The sequence below is a fragment of the Hyla sarda genome, unplaced genomic scaffold, assembly GCF_029499605.1.
Source record: "Hyla sarda isolate aHylSar1 unplaced genomic scaffold, aHylSar1.hap1 scaffold_1237, whole genome shotgun sequence".
In the NCBI taxonomy this organism is placed as follows: domain Eukaryota; kingdom Metazoa; phylum Chordata; class Amphibia; order Anura; family Hylidae; genus Hyla; species Hyla sarda.
The window spans coordinates 70,868-83,042 of NW_026607858.1; the positions used below are offsets into that span (position 1 = coordinate 70,868).

General features: G+C 45.7%; 5 non-coding genes across 5 annotated transcripts; all 5 read right to left on the bottom strand.

The window, feature by feature from the left end:
* Window positions 1-1,593: 1,593 nt before the first annotated feature.
* On the bottom strand, window positions 1,594-1,784 carry LOC130303686 (U2 spliceosomal RNA). Its single transcript, XR_008853717.1, has one exon. It is a non-coding gene; the product is annotated as a U2 spliceosomal RNA (small nuclear RNA).
* Window positions 1,785-3,870: 2,086 nt separating this feature from the next.
* Window positions 3,871-4,061, bottom strand: LOC130303687 (U2 spliceosomal RNA). The gene has a single exon (XR_008853719.1). It is a non-coding gene; the product is annotated as a U2 spliceosomal RNA (small nuclear RNA).
* A 2,087-nt stretch (window positions 4,062-6,148) lies between these two features.
* Window positions 6,149-6,339, bottom strand: LOC130303688 (U2 spliceosomal RNA). Its single transcript, XR_008853720.1, has one exon. It is a non-coding gene; the product is annotated as a U2 spliceosomal RNA (small nuclear RNA).
* A 2,088-nt stretch (window positions 6,340-8,427) lies between these two features.
* On the bottom strand, window positions 8,428-8,618 carry LOC130303689 (U2 spliceosomal RNA). The gene has a single exon (XR_008853721.1). It is a non-coding gene; the product is annotated as a U2 spliceosomal RNA (small nuclear RNA).
* A 2,083-nt stretch (window positions 8,619-10,701) lies between these two features.
* On the bottom strand, window positions 10,702-10,892 carry LOC130303690 (U2 spliceosomal RNA). Its single transcript, XR_008853722.1, has one exon. It is a non-coding gene; the product is annotated as a U2 spliceosomal RNA (small nuclear RNA).
* Between the last annotated feature and the right edge of the window lie 1,283 nt (window positions 10,893-12,175).

Consider the following 12,175-nt stretch of genomic DNA (forward strand, 5'->3'; position numbering starts at 1 on the left):
TCTGCTCAGGCAGAGCAGTGCTGATGCTCCTCATAAAGCTGTCGCTGCTGTGAAGGTTCTAGGTGACATCACAAATCCCTATGGTTACATACACAACAAAGCTGGGTTGTTGTTGTTTACACTCTGCAAGGCCTGTGGAAGTGAGTGACATCATAGCACTGTAGTTCTGAGGGTTCTAGATGGATGCAACAATCTCCTGTTGCTTCTATGAAGGCCATAATAGACGACATCACCAAACAGCTCCATAGTCACATACACAGCAAAGGAGAGATGTTGTTTACACCTAGTGATGTCAGTGGTATTGAGTGACATCACAGCACAGTGCTAAGGCTCCTGGGCCTGGACACAGCAGCGGCTGCAATATCTCAACGGAGAATACGTTTATATATATGTGTGTGTGTGCGCGTATATATATATATATATATATATATATATATATATATATATATTTCTCCGCCGAAATCACTTTTAAACCCATTTCCACCTTTTTTTCCCTTCTCTTCCTCTTACTTTTTTTTCACGTTTTTTTACGTTTTTCTCCTTTTCGCCTCTTTTCTGGGCGTATTATTCTTCTTTTTCTTCTTTTTTTTCGTCTAATGCATACCCCATCAGTGCAGCAATGCTTATTCAATACCGCCAGCAGATGGAGACACTGGGGGATAATTTTCTAAGGATTTATACTGATTTTTCCTGTCTGAATTTGTCGCACAGAAAGTTGCAGGCCAAATATGTGTGACATTTCTGCGACTTTAGCTTCTAGAGCATTTTTACAACATTATACATAGGTGCTGAATACATAAAAAGCGACTGTTCAGCGACAGACAAGTCGCATCGGCTGAAAGTAGGCCAGAATGTCAGTCCATGTTGGAGCAGGTTTAGATACAGTCTAAAGTATAGATCTCAAAGTCTGTGCACAGAATTTAGCAAGGGCCTCGCACCTTCTGATGCATCAGGTAGGTGCACAATAGCATAGCCTAACCCTCTGTACTTTGGTCTATATTGATGCGGGACATAGACAGCCAGCTGATGACCAATCCATTAGTGCAATGGATGGCTGGAAGCATTTGTCTTTGCCTTTGCAATACCACAGAAGCAATGCATGGTCAATGTACAGCAATGACACACCTGTGTGAACAGCCAGGAGACCCCCCCCCCCCCCCCCCCATGTTATCGAAAAAAGACATATGTCCATCAAGTTCAACCAGGGAATTAAGGGGTAGGGGTGTGGCGCGATATTGGGGAAGGGATGAGATTTTATATTTCTTCATAAGCATTAATCTTATTTTGTCAATTAGGAACATTCAGCACCCACCGCTATCAAGGCAGCTGCCTATCATGTCATGCCCTACCTGCACAGGTGTGCTGGCTACTCAAATGATCCAATTAAGGAGGCCATTTAGTCAGCAGCAGCAGAAGTCCTGTGCCTGGACGCTCCAACAGCGGCCAGACACAAGCAGAAGCAGCAGAAGCAGCAGCAGCAGCACCACCTTTTGTTTTTTGGCTGCAGCAGCAAGGCCCACAGGGCTGGCTAGCTGGCTAGCCAGCAAGCAGGTAGCAATGAAAGTAGGAATCTTTCTTTTTAACCCTGTAAGGGGGTGGTGCACTGTACCCGAAGATACTGCCATATCGGGTCAATGCATAGGGCGACGGAAGCAAGCTTCGAAATCGGCCCCCGTTCTCAAAAATCCATTTAATATATGGTCCCCAGATAGGGGACGTATCAGATATTAAACTGATAAGAACAGATACTACACTTGATCTTAGCCAAAAGGCCGAGAAGCGATAACCGTGAAAGGGGCGGGCCCAACAAGGTCCCCTTCATGGGCACTATCACTGCTTGCTGTCAGGGAGGCTGCCAGACAATTTTCCATGCACACTCTGGGCTGGGGGGCAGTCAACCACCAGTACACACAGCAGAACCTAAACCCATACCATTATTGCTAAGCAGCAAGACAGGGGCCCATTGCACTCCCACGGGGCCTTTTTAAATGCAATCCATAACCCGGATTTGCCAGGAACCCTTCTTACTCCTCCTACTTGCATGTGACACTGGGCTTAGGATCTGCATAGGAAACACACACACAAGCACACACCTACCTTTGTTGCCTGCAGATGCCTCCTTGGCTGTCCCCAAACGGTATCAAACCAACACCCACGGGAAGCTGTAAGCATAGAGGACATGCCTGCACCCCATTGGACTTACCTGTGTGGGTTAAATCCGGGTTATTTGACAACCTATGGCGGTGATGGTTCTGCTCAGGCAGAGCAGTGCTGATGCTCCTCATAAAGCTGTCGCTGCTGTGAAGGTTCTAGGTGACATCACAAATCCCTATGGTTACATACACAACAAAGCTGGGTTGTTGTTGTTTACACTCTGCAAGGCCTGTGGAAGTGAGTGACATCATAGCACTGTAGTTCTGAGGGTTCTAGATGGATGCAACAATCTCCTGTTGCTTCTATGAAGGCCATAATAGACGACATCACCAAACAGCTCCATAGTCACATACACAGCAAAGGAGAGATGTTGTTTACACCTAGTGATGTCAGTGGTATTGAGTGACATCACAGCACAGTGCTAAGGCTCCTGGGCCTGGACACAGCAGCGGCTGCAATATCTCAACGGAGAATACGTTTATATATATGTGTGTGTGTGCGCGTATATATATATATATATATATATATATATATATATATATATTTCTCCGCCGAAATCACTTTTAAACCCATTTCCACCTTTTTTTCCCTTCTCTTCCTCTTACTTTTTTTTCACGTTTTTTTACGTTTTTCTCCTTTTCGCCTCTTTTCTGGGCGTATTATTCTTCTTTTTCTTCTTTTTTTTCGTCTAATGCATACCCCATCAGTGCAGCAATGCTTATTCAATACCGCCAGCAGATGGAGACACTGGGGGATAATTTTCTAAGGATTTATACTGATTTTTCCTGTCTGAATTTGTCACACAGAAAGTTGCAGGCCAAATATGTGTGACATTTCTGCGACTTTAGCTTCTAGAGCATTTTTACAACATTATACATAGGTGCTGAATACATAAAAAGCGACTGTTCAGCGACAGACAAGTCGCATCGGCTGAAAGTAGGCCAGAATGTCAGTCCATGTTGGAGCAGGTTTAGATACAGTCTAAAGTATAGATCTCAAAGTCTGTGCACAGAATTTAGCAAGGGCCTCGCACCTTCTGATGCATCAGGTAGGTGCACAATAGCATAGCCTAACCCTCTGTACTTTGGTCTATATTGATGCGGGACATAGACAGCCAGCTGATGACCAATCCATTAGTGCAATGGATGGCTGGAAGCATTTGTCTTTGCCTTTGCAATACCACAGAAGCAATGCATGGTCAATGTACAGCAATGACACACCTGTGTGAACAGCCAGGAGACCCCCCCCCCCCCCCCCCCATGTTATGTTACATAGTTACATAGTTAGTACGGTCGAAAAAAGACATATGTCCATCAAGTTCAACCAGGGAATTAAGGGGTAGGGGTGTGGCGCGATATTGGGGAAGGGATGAGATTTTATATTTCTTCATAAGCATTAATCTTATTTTGTCAATTAGGAACATTCAGCACCCACCCGCTATCAAGGCAGCTGCCTATCATGTCATGCCCTACCTGCACAGGTGTGCTGGCTACTCAAATGATCCAATTAAGGAGGCCATTTAGTCAGCAGCAGCAGAAGTCCTGTGCCTGGACGCTCCAACAGCGGCCAGACACAAGCAGAAGCAGCAGAAGCAGCAGCAGCAGCACCACCTTTTGTTTTTTGGCTGCAGCAGCAAGGCCCACAGGGCTGGCTAGCTGGCTAGCCAGCAAGCAGGTAGCAATGAAAGTAGGAATCTTTCTTTTTAACCCTGTAAGGGGGTGGTGCACTGTACCCGAAGATACTGCCATATCGGGTCAATGCATAGGGCGACGGAAGCAAGCTTCGAAATCGGCCCCCGTTCTCAAAAATCCATTTAATATATGGTCCCCAGATAGGGGACGTATCAGATATTAAACTGATAAGAACAGATACTACACTTGATCTTAGCCAAAAGGCCGAGAAGCGATAACCGTGAAAGGGGCGGGCCCAACAAGGTCCCCTTCATGGGCACTATCACTGCTTGCTGTCAGGGAGGCTGCCAGACAATTTTCCATGCACACTCTGGGCTGGGGGGCAGTCAACCACCAGTACACACAGCAGAACCTAAACCCATACCATTATTGCTAAGCAGCAAGACAGGGGCCCATTGCACTCCCACGGGGCCTTTTTAAATGCAATCCATAACCCGGATTTGCCAGGAACCCTTCTTACTCCTCCTACTTGCATGTGACACTGGGCTTAGGATCTGCATAGGAAACACACACACAAGCACACACCTACCTTTGTTGCCTGCAGATGCCTCCTTGGCTGTCCCCAAACGGTATCAAACCAACACCCACGGGAAGCTGTAAGCATAGAGGACATGCCTGCACCCCATTGGACTTACCTGTGTGGGTTAAATCCGGGTTATTTGACAACCTATGGCGGTGATGGTTCTGCTCAGGCAGAGCAGTGCTGATGCTCCTCATAAAGCTGTCGCTGCTGTGAAGGTTCTAGGTGACATCACAAATCCCTATGGTTACATACACAACAAAGCTGGGTTGTTGTTGTTTACACTCTGCAAGGCCTGTGGAAGTGAGTGACATCATAGCACTGTAGTTCTGAGGGTTCTAGATGGATGCAACAATCTCCTGTTGCTTCTATGAAGGCCATAATAGACGACATCACCAAACAGCTCCATAGTCACATACACAGCAAAGGAGAGATGTTGTTTACACCTAGTGATGTCAGTGGTATTGAGTGACATCACAGCACAGTGCTAAGGCTCCTGGGCCTGGACACAGCAGCGGCTGCAATATCTCAACGGAGAATACGTTTATATATATGTGTGTGTGTGCGCGTATATATATATATATATATATATATATATATATATATATATATATTTCTCCGCCGAAATCACTTTTAAACCCATTTCCACCTTTTTTTCCCTTCTCTTCCTCTTACTTTTTTTTCACGTTTTTTTACGTTTTTCTCCTTTTCGCCTCTTTTCTGGGCGTATTATTCTTCTTTTTCTTCTTTTTTTTCGTCTAATGCATACCCCATCAGTGCAGCAATGCTTATTCAATACCGCCAGCAGATGGAGACACTGGGGGATAATTTTCTAAGGATTTATACTGATTTTTCCTGTCTGAATTTGTCGCACAGAAAGTTGCAGGCCAAATATGTGTGACATTTCTGCGACTTTAGCTTCTAGAGCATTTTTACAACATTATACATAGGTGCTGAATACATAAAAAGCGACTGTTCAGCGACAGACAAGTCGCATCGGCTGAAAGTAGGCCAGAATGTCAGTCCATGTTGGAGCAGGTTTAGATACAGTCTAAAGTATAGATCTCAAAGTCTGTGCACAGAATTTAGCAAGGGCCTCGCACCTTCTGATGCATCAGGTAGGTGCACAATAGCATAGCCTAACCCTCTGTACTTTGGTCTATATTGATGCGGGACATAGACAGCCAGCTGATGACCAATCCATTAGTGCAATGGATGGCTGGAAGCATTTGTCTTTGCCTTTGCAATACCACAGAAGCAATGCATGGTCAATGTACAGCAATGACACACCTGTGTGAACAGCCAGGAGACCCCCCCCCCCCCCCCATGTTATGTTACATAGTTACATAGTTAGTACGGTCGAAAAAAGACATATGTCCATCAAGTTCAACCAGGGAATTAAGGGGTAGGGGTGTGGCACGATATTGGGGAAGGGATGAGATTTTATATTTCTTCATAAGCATTAATCTTATTTTGTCAATTAGGAACATTCAGCACCCACCCGCTATCAAGGCAGCTGCCTATCATGTCATGCCCTACCTGCACAGGTGTGCTGGCTACTCAAATGATCCAATTAAGGAGGCCATTTAGTCAGCAGCAGCAGAAGTCCTGTGCCTGGACGCTCCAACAGCGGCCAGACACAAGCAGAAGCAGCAGAAGCAGCAGCAGCAGCACCACCTTTTGTTTTTTGGCTGCAGCAGCAAGGCCCACAGGGCTGGCTAGCTGGCTAGCCAGCAAGCAGGTAGCAATGAAAGTAGGAATCTTTCTTTTTAACCCTGTAAGGGGGTGGTGCACTGTACCCGAAGATACTGCCATATCGGGTCAATGCATAGGGCGACGGAAGCAAGCTTCGAAATCGGCCCCCGTTCTCAAAAATCCATTTAATATATGGTCCCCAGATAGGGGACGTATCAGATATTAAACTGATAAGAACAGATACTACACTTGATCTTAGCCAAAAGGCCGAGAAGCGATAACCGTGAAAGGGGCGGGCCCAACAAGGTCCCCTTCATGGGCACTATCACTGCTTGCTGTCAGGGAGGCTGCCAGACAATTTTCCATGCACACTCTGGGCTGGGGGGCAGTCAACCACCAGTACACACAGCAGAACCTAAACCCATACCATTATTGCTAAGCAGCAAGACAGGGGCCCATTGCACTCCCACGGGGCCTTTTTAAATGCAATCCATAACCCGGATTTGCCAGGAACCCTTCTTACTCCTCCTACTTGCATGTGACACTGGGCTTAGGATCTGCATAGGAAACACACACACAAGCACACACCTACCTTTGTTGCCTGCAGATGCCTCCTTGGCTGTCCCCAAACGGTATCAAACCAACACCCACGGGAAGCTGTAAGCATAGAGGACATGCCTGCACCCCATTGGACTTACCTGTGTGGGTTAAATCCGGGTTATTTGACAACCTATGGCGGTGATGGTTCTGCTCAGGCAGAGCAGTGCTGATGCTCCTCATAAAGCTGTCGCTGCTGTGAAGGTTCTAGGTGACATCACAAATCCCTATGGTTACATACACAACAAAGCTGGGTTGTTGTTGTTTACACTCTGCAAGGCCTGTGGAAGTGAGTGACATCATAGCACTGTAGTTCTGAGGGTTCTAGATGGATGCAACAATCTCCTGTTGCTTCTATGAAGGCCATAATAGACGACATCACCAAACAGCTCCATAGTCACATACACAGCAAAGGAGAGATGTTGTTTACACCTAGTGATGTCAGTGGTATTGAGTGACATCACAGCACAGTGCTAAGGCTCCTGGGCCTGGACACAGCAGCGGCTGCAATATCTCAACGGAGAATACGTTTATATATATGTGTGTGTGTGCGCGTATATATATATATATATATATATATATATATATATATATATATTTCTCCGCCGAAATCACTTTTAAACCCATTTCCACCTTTTTTTCCCTTCTCTTCCTCTTACTTTTTTTTCACGTTTTTTTACGTTTTTCTCCTTTTCGCCTCTTTTCTGGGCGTATTATTCTTCTTTTTCTTCTTTTTTTTCGTCTAATGCATACCCCATCAGTGCAGCAATGCTTATTCAATACCGCCAGCAGATGGAGACACTGGGGGATAATTTTCTAAGGATTTATACTGATTTTTCCTGTCTGAATTTGTCGCACAGAAAGTTGCAGGCCAAATATGTGTGACATTTCTGCGACTTTAGCTTCTAGAGCATTTTTACAACATTATACATAGGTGCTGAATACATAAAAAGCGACTGTTCAGCGACAGACAAGTCGCATCGGCTGAAAGTAGGCCAGAATGTCAGTCCATGTTGGAGCAGGTTTAGATACAGTCTAAAGTATAGATCTCAAAGTCTGTGCACAGAATTTAGCAAGGGCCTCGCACCTTCTGATGCATCAGGTAGGTGCACAATAGCATAGCCTAACCCTCTGTACTTTGGTCTATATTGATGCGGGACATAGACAGCCAGCTGATGACCAATCCATTAGTGCAATGGATGGCTGGAAGCATTTGTCTTTGCCTTTGCAATACCACAGAAGCAATGCATGGTCAATGTACAGCAATGACACACCTGTGTGAACAGCCAGGAGACCCCCCCCCCCCCCCCCCCATGTTATGTTACATAGTTACATAGTTAGTACGGTCGAAAAAAGACATATGTCCATCAAGTTCAACCAGGGAATTAAGGGGTAGGGGTGTGGCGCGATATTGGGGAAGGGATGAGATTTTATATTTCTTCATAAGCATTAATCTTATTTTGTCAATTAGGAACATTCAGCACCCACCCGCTATCAAGGCAGCTGCCTATCATGTCATGCCCTACCTGCACAGGTGTGCTGGCTACTCAAATGATCCAATTAAGGAGGCCATTTAGTCAGCAGCAGCAGAAGTCCTGTGCCTGGACGCTCCAACAGCGGCCAGACACAAGCAGAAGCAGCAGAAGCAGCAGCAGCAGCACCACCTTTTGTTTTTTGGCTGCAGCAGCAAGGCCCACAGGGCTGGCTAGCTGGCTAGCCAGCAAGCAGGTAGCAATGAAAGTAGGAATCTTTCTTTTTAACCCTGTAAGGGGGTGGTGCACTGTACCCGAAGATACTGCCATATCGGGTCAATGCATAGGGCGACGGAAGCAAGCTTCGAAATCGGCCCCCGTTCTCAAAAATCCATTTAATATATGGTCCCCAGATAGGGGACGTATCAGATATTAAACTGATAAGAACAGATACTACACTTGATCTTAGCCAAAAGGCCGAGAAGCGATAACCGTGAAAGGGGCGGGCCCAACAAGGTCCCCTTCATGGGCACTATCACTGCTTGCTGTCAGGGAGGCTGCCAGACAATTTTCCATGCACACTCTGGGCTGGGGGGCAGTCAACCACCAGTACACACAGCAGAACCTAAACCCATACCATTATTGCTAAGCAGCAAGACAGGGGCCCATTGCACTCCCACGGGGCCTTTTTAAATGCAATCCATAACCCGGATTTGCCAGGAACCCTTCTTACTCCTCCTACTTGCATGTGACACTGGGCTTAGGATCTGCATAGGAAACACACACACAAGCACACACCTACCTTTGTTGCCTGCAGATGCCTCCTTGGCTGTCCCCAAACGGTATCAAACCAACACCCACGGGAAGCTGTAAGCATAGAGGACATGCCTGCACCCCATTGGACTTACCTGTGTGGGTTAAATCCGGGTTATTTGACAACCTATGGCGGTGATGGTTCTGCTCAGGCAGAGCAGTGCTGATGCTCCTCATAAAGCTGTCGCTGCTGTGAAGGTTCTAGGTGACATCACAAATCCCTATGGTTACATACACAACAAAGCTGGGTTGTTGTTGTTTACACTCTGCAAGGCCTGTGGAAGTGAGTGACATCATAGCACTGTAGTTCTGAGGGTTCTAGATGGATGCAACAATCTCCTGTTGCTTCTATGAAGGCCATAATAGACGACATCACCAAACAGCTCCATAGTCACATACACAGCAAAGGAGAGATGTTGTTTACACCTAGTGATGTCAGTGGTATTGAGTGACATCACAGCACAGTGCTAAGGCTCCTGGGCCTGGACACAGCAGCGGCTGCAATATCTCAACGGAGAATACGTTTATATATATGTGTGTGTGTGCGCGTATATATATATATATATATATATATATATATATATATATATTTCTCCGCCGAAATCACTTTTAAACCCATTTCCACCTTTTTTTCCCTTCTCTTCCTCTTACTTTTTTTTCACGTTTTTTTACGTTTTTCTCCTTTTCGCCTCTTTTCTGGGCGTATTATTCTTCTTTTTCTTCTTTTTTTTCGTCTAATGCATACCCCATCAGTGCAGCAATGCTTATTCAATACCGCCAGCAGATGGAGACACTGGGGGATAATTTTCTAAGGATTTATACTGATTTTTCCTGTCTGAATTTGTCGCACAGAAAGTTGCAGGCCAAATATGTGTGACATTTCTGCGACTTTAGCTTCTAGAGCATTTTTACAACATTATACATAGGTGCTGAATACATAAAAAGCGACTGTTCAGCGACAGACAAGTCGCATCGGCTGAAAGTAGGCCAGAATGTCAGTCCATGTTGGAGCAGGTTTAGATACAGTCTAAAGTATAGATCTCAAAGTCTGTGCACAGAATTTAGCAAGGGCCTCGCACCTTCTGATGCATCAGGTAGGTGCACAATAGCATAGCCTAACCCTCTGTACTTTGGTCTATATTGATGCGGGACATAGACAGCCAGCTGATGACCAATCCATTAGTGCAATGGATGGCTGGAAGCATTTGTCTTTGCCTTTGCAATACCACAGAAGCAATGCATGGTCAATGTACAGCAATGACACACCTGTGTGAACAGCCAGGAGACCCCCCCCCCCCCCCCATGTTATGTTACATAGTTACATAGTTAGTACGGTCGAAAAAAGACATATGTCCATCAAGTTCAACCAGGGAATTAAGGGGTAGGGGTGTGGCGCGATATTGGGGAAGGGATGAGATTTTATATTTCTTCATAAGCATTAATCTTATTTTGTCAATTAGGAACATTCAGCACCCACCCGCTATCAAGGCAGCTGCCTATCATGTCATGCCCTACCTGCACAGGTGTGCTGGCTACTCAAATGATCCAATTAAGGAGGCCATTTAGTCAGCAGCAGCAGAAGTCCTGTGCCTGGACGCTCCAACAGCGGCCAGACACAAGCAGAAGCAGCAGAAGCAGCAGCAGCAGCACCACCTTTTGTTTTTTGGCTGCAGCAGCAAGGCCCACAGGGCTGGCTAGCTGGCTAGCCAGCAAGCAGGTAGCAATGAAAGTAGGAATCTTTCTTTTTAACCCTGTAAGGGGGTGGTGCACTGTACCCGAAGATACTGCCATATCGGGTCAATGCATAGGGCGACGGAAGCAAGCTTCGAAATCGGCCCCCGTTCTCAAAAATCCATTTAATATATGGTCCCCAGATAGGGGACGTATCAGATATTAAACTGATAAGAACAGATACTACACTTGATCTTAGCCAAAAGGCCGAGAAGCGATAACCGTGAAAGGGGCGGGCCCAACAAGGTCCCCTTCATGGGCACTATCACTGCTTGCTGTCAGGGAGGCTGCCAGACAATTTTCCATGCACACTCTGGGCTGGGGGGCAGTCAACCACCAGTACACACAGCAGAACCTAAACCCATACCATTATTGCTAAGCAGCAAGACAGGGGCCCATTGCACTCCCACGGGGCCTTTTTAAATGCAATCCATAACCCGGATTTGCCAGGAACCCTTCTTACTCCTCCTACTTGCATGTGACACTGGGCTTAGGATCTGCATAGGAAACACACACACAAGCACACACCTACCTTTGTTGCCTGCAGATGCCTCCTTGGCTGTCCCCAAACGGTATCAAACCAACACCCACGGGAAGCTGTAAGCATAGAGGACATGCCTGCACCCCATTGGACTTACCTGTGTGGGTTAAATCCGGGTTATTTGACAACCTATGGCGGTGATGGTTCTGCTCAGGCAGAGCAGTGCTGATGCTCCTCATAAAGCTGTCGCTGCTGTGAAGGTTCTAGGTGACATCACAAATCCCTATGGTTACATACACAACAAAGCTGGGTTGTTGTTGTTTACACTCTGCAAGGCCTGTGGAAGTGAGTGACATCATAGCACTGTAGTTCTGAGGGTTCTAGATGGATGCAACAATCTCCTGTTGCTTCTATGAAGGCCATAATAGACGACATCACCAAACAGCTCCATAGTCACATACACAGCAAAGGAGAGATGTTGTTTACACCTAGTGATGTCAGTGGTATTGAGTGACATCACAGCACAGTGCTAAGGCTCCTGGGCCTGGACACAGCAGCGGCTGCAATATCTCAACGGAGAATACGTTTATATATATGTGTGTGTGTGCGCGTATATATATATATATATATATATATATATATATATATATATATATATTTCTCCGCCGAAATCACTTTTAAACCCATTTCCACCTTTTTTTCCCTTCTCTTCCTCTTACTTTTTTTTCACGTTTTTTTACGTTTTTCTCCTTTTCGCCTCTTTTCTGGGCGTATTATTCTTCTTTTTCTTCTTTTTTTTCGTCTAATGCATACCCCATCAGTGCAGCAATGCTTATTCAATACCGCCAGCAGATGGAGACACTGGGGGATAATTTTCTAAGGATTTATACTGATTTTTCCTGTCTGAATTTGTCGCACAGAAAGTTGCAGGCCAAATATGTGTGACATTTCTGCGACTTTAGCTTCTAGAGCATTTTTACAACATTATACATAGGTGCTGAATACATAAAAAGCGACTGTT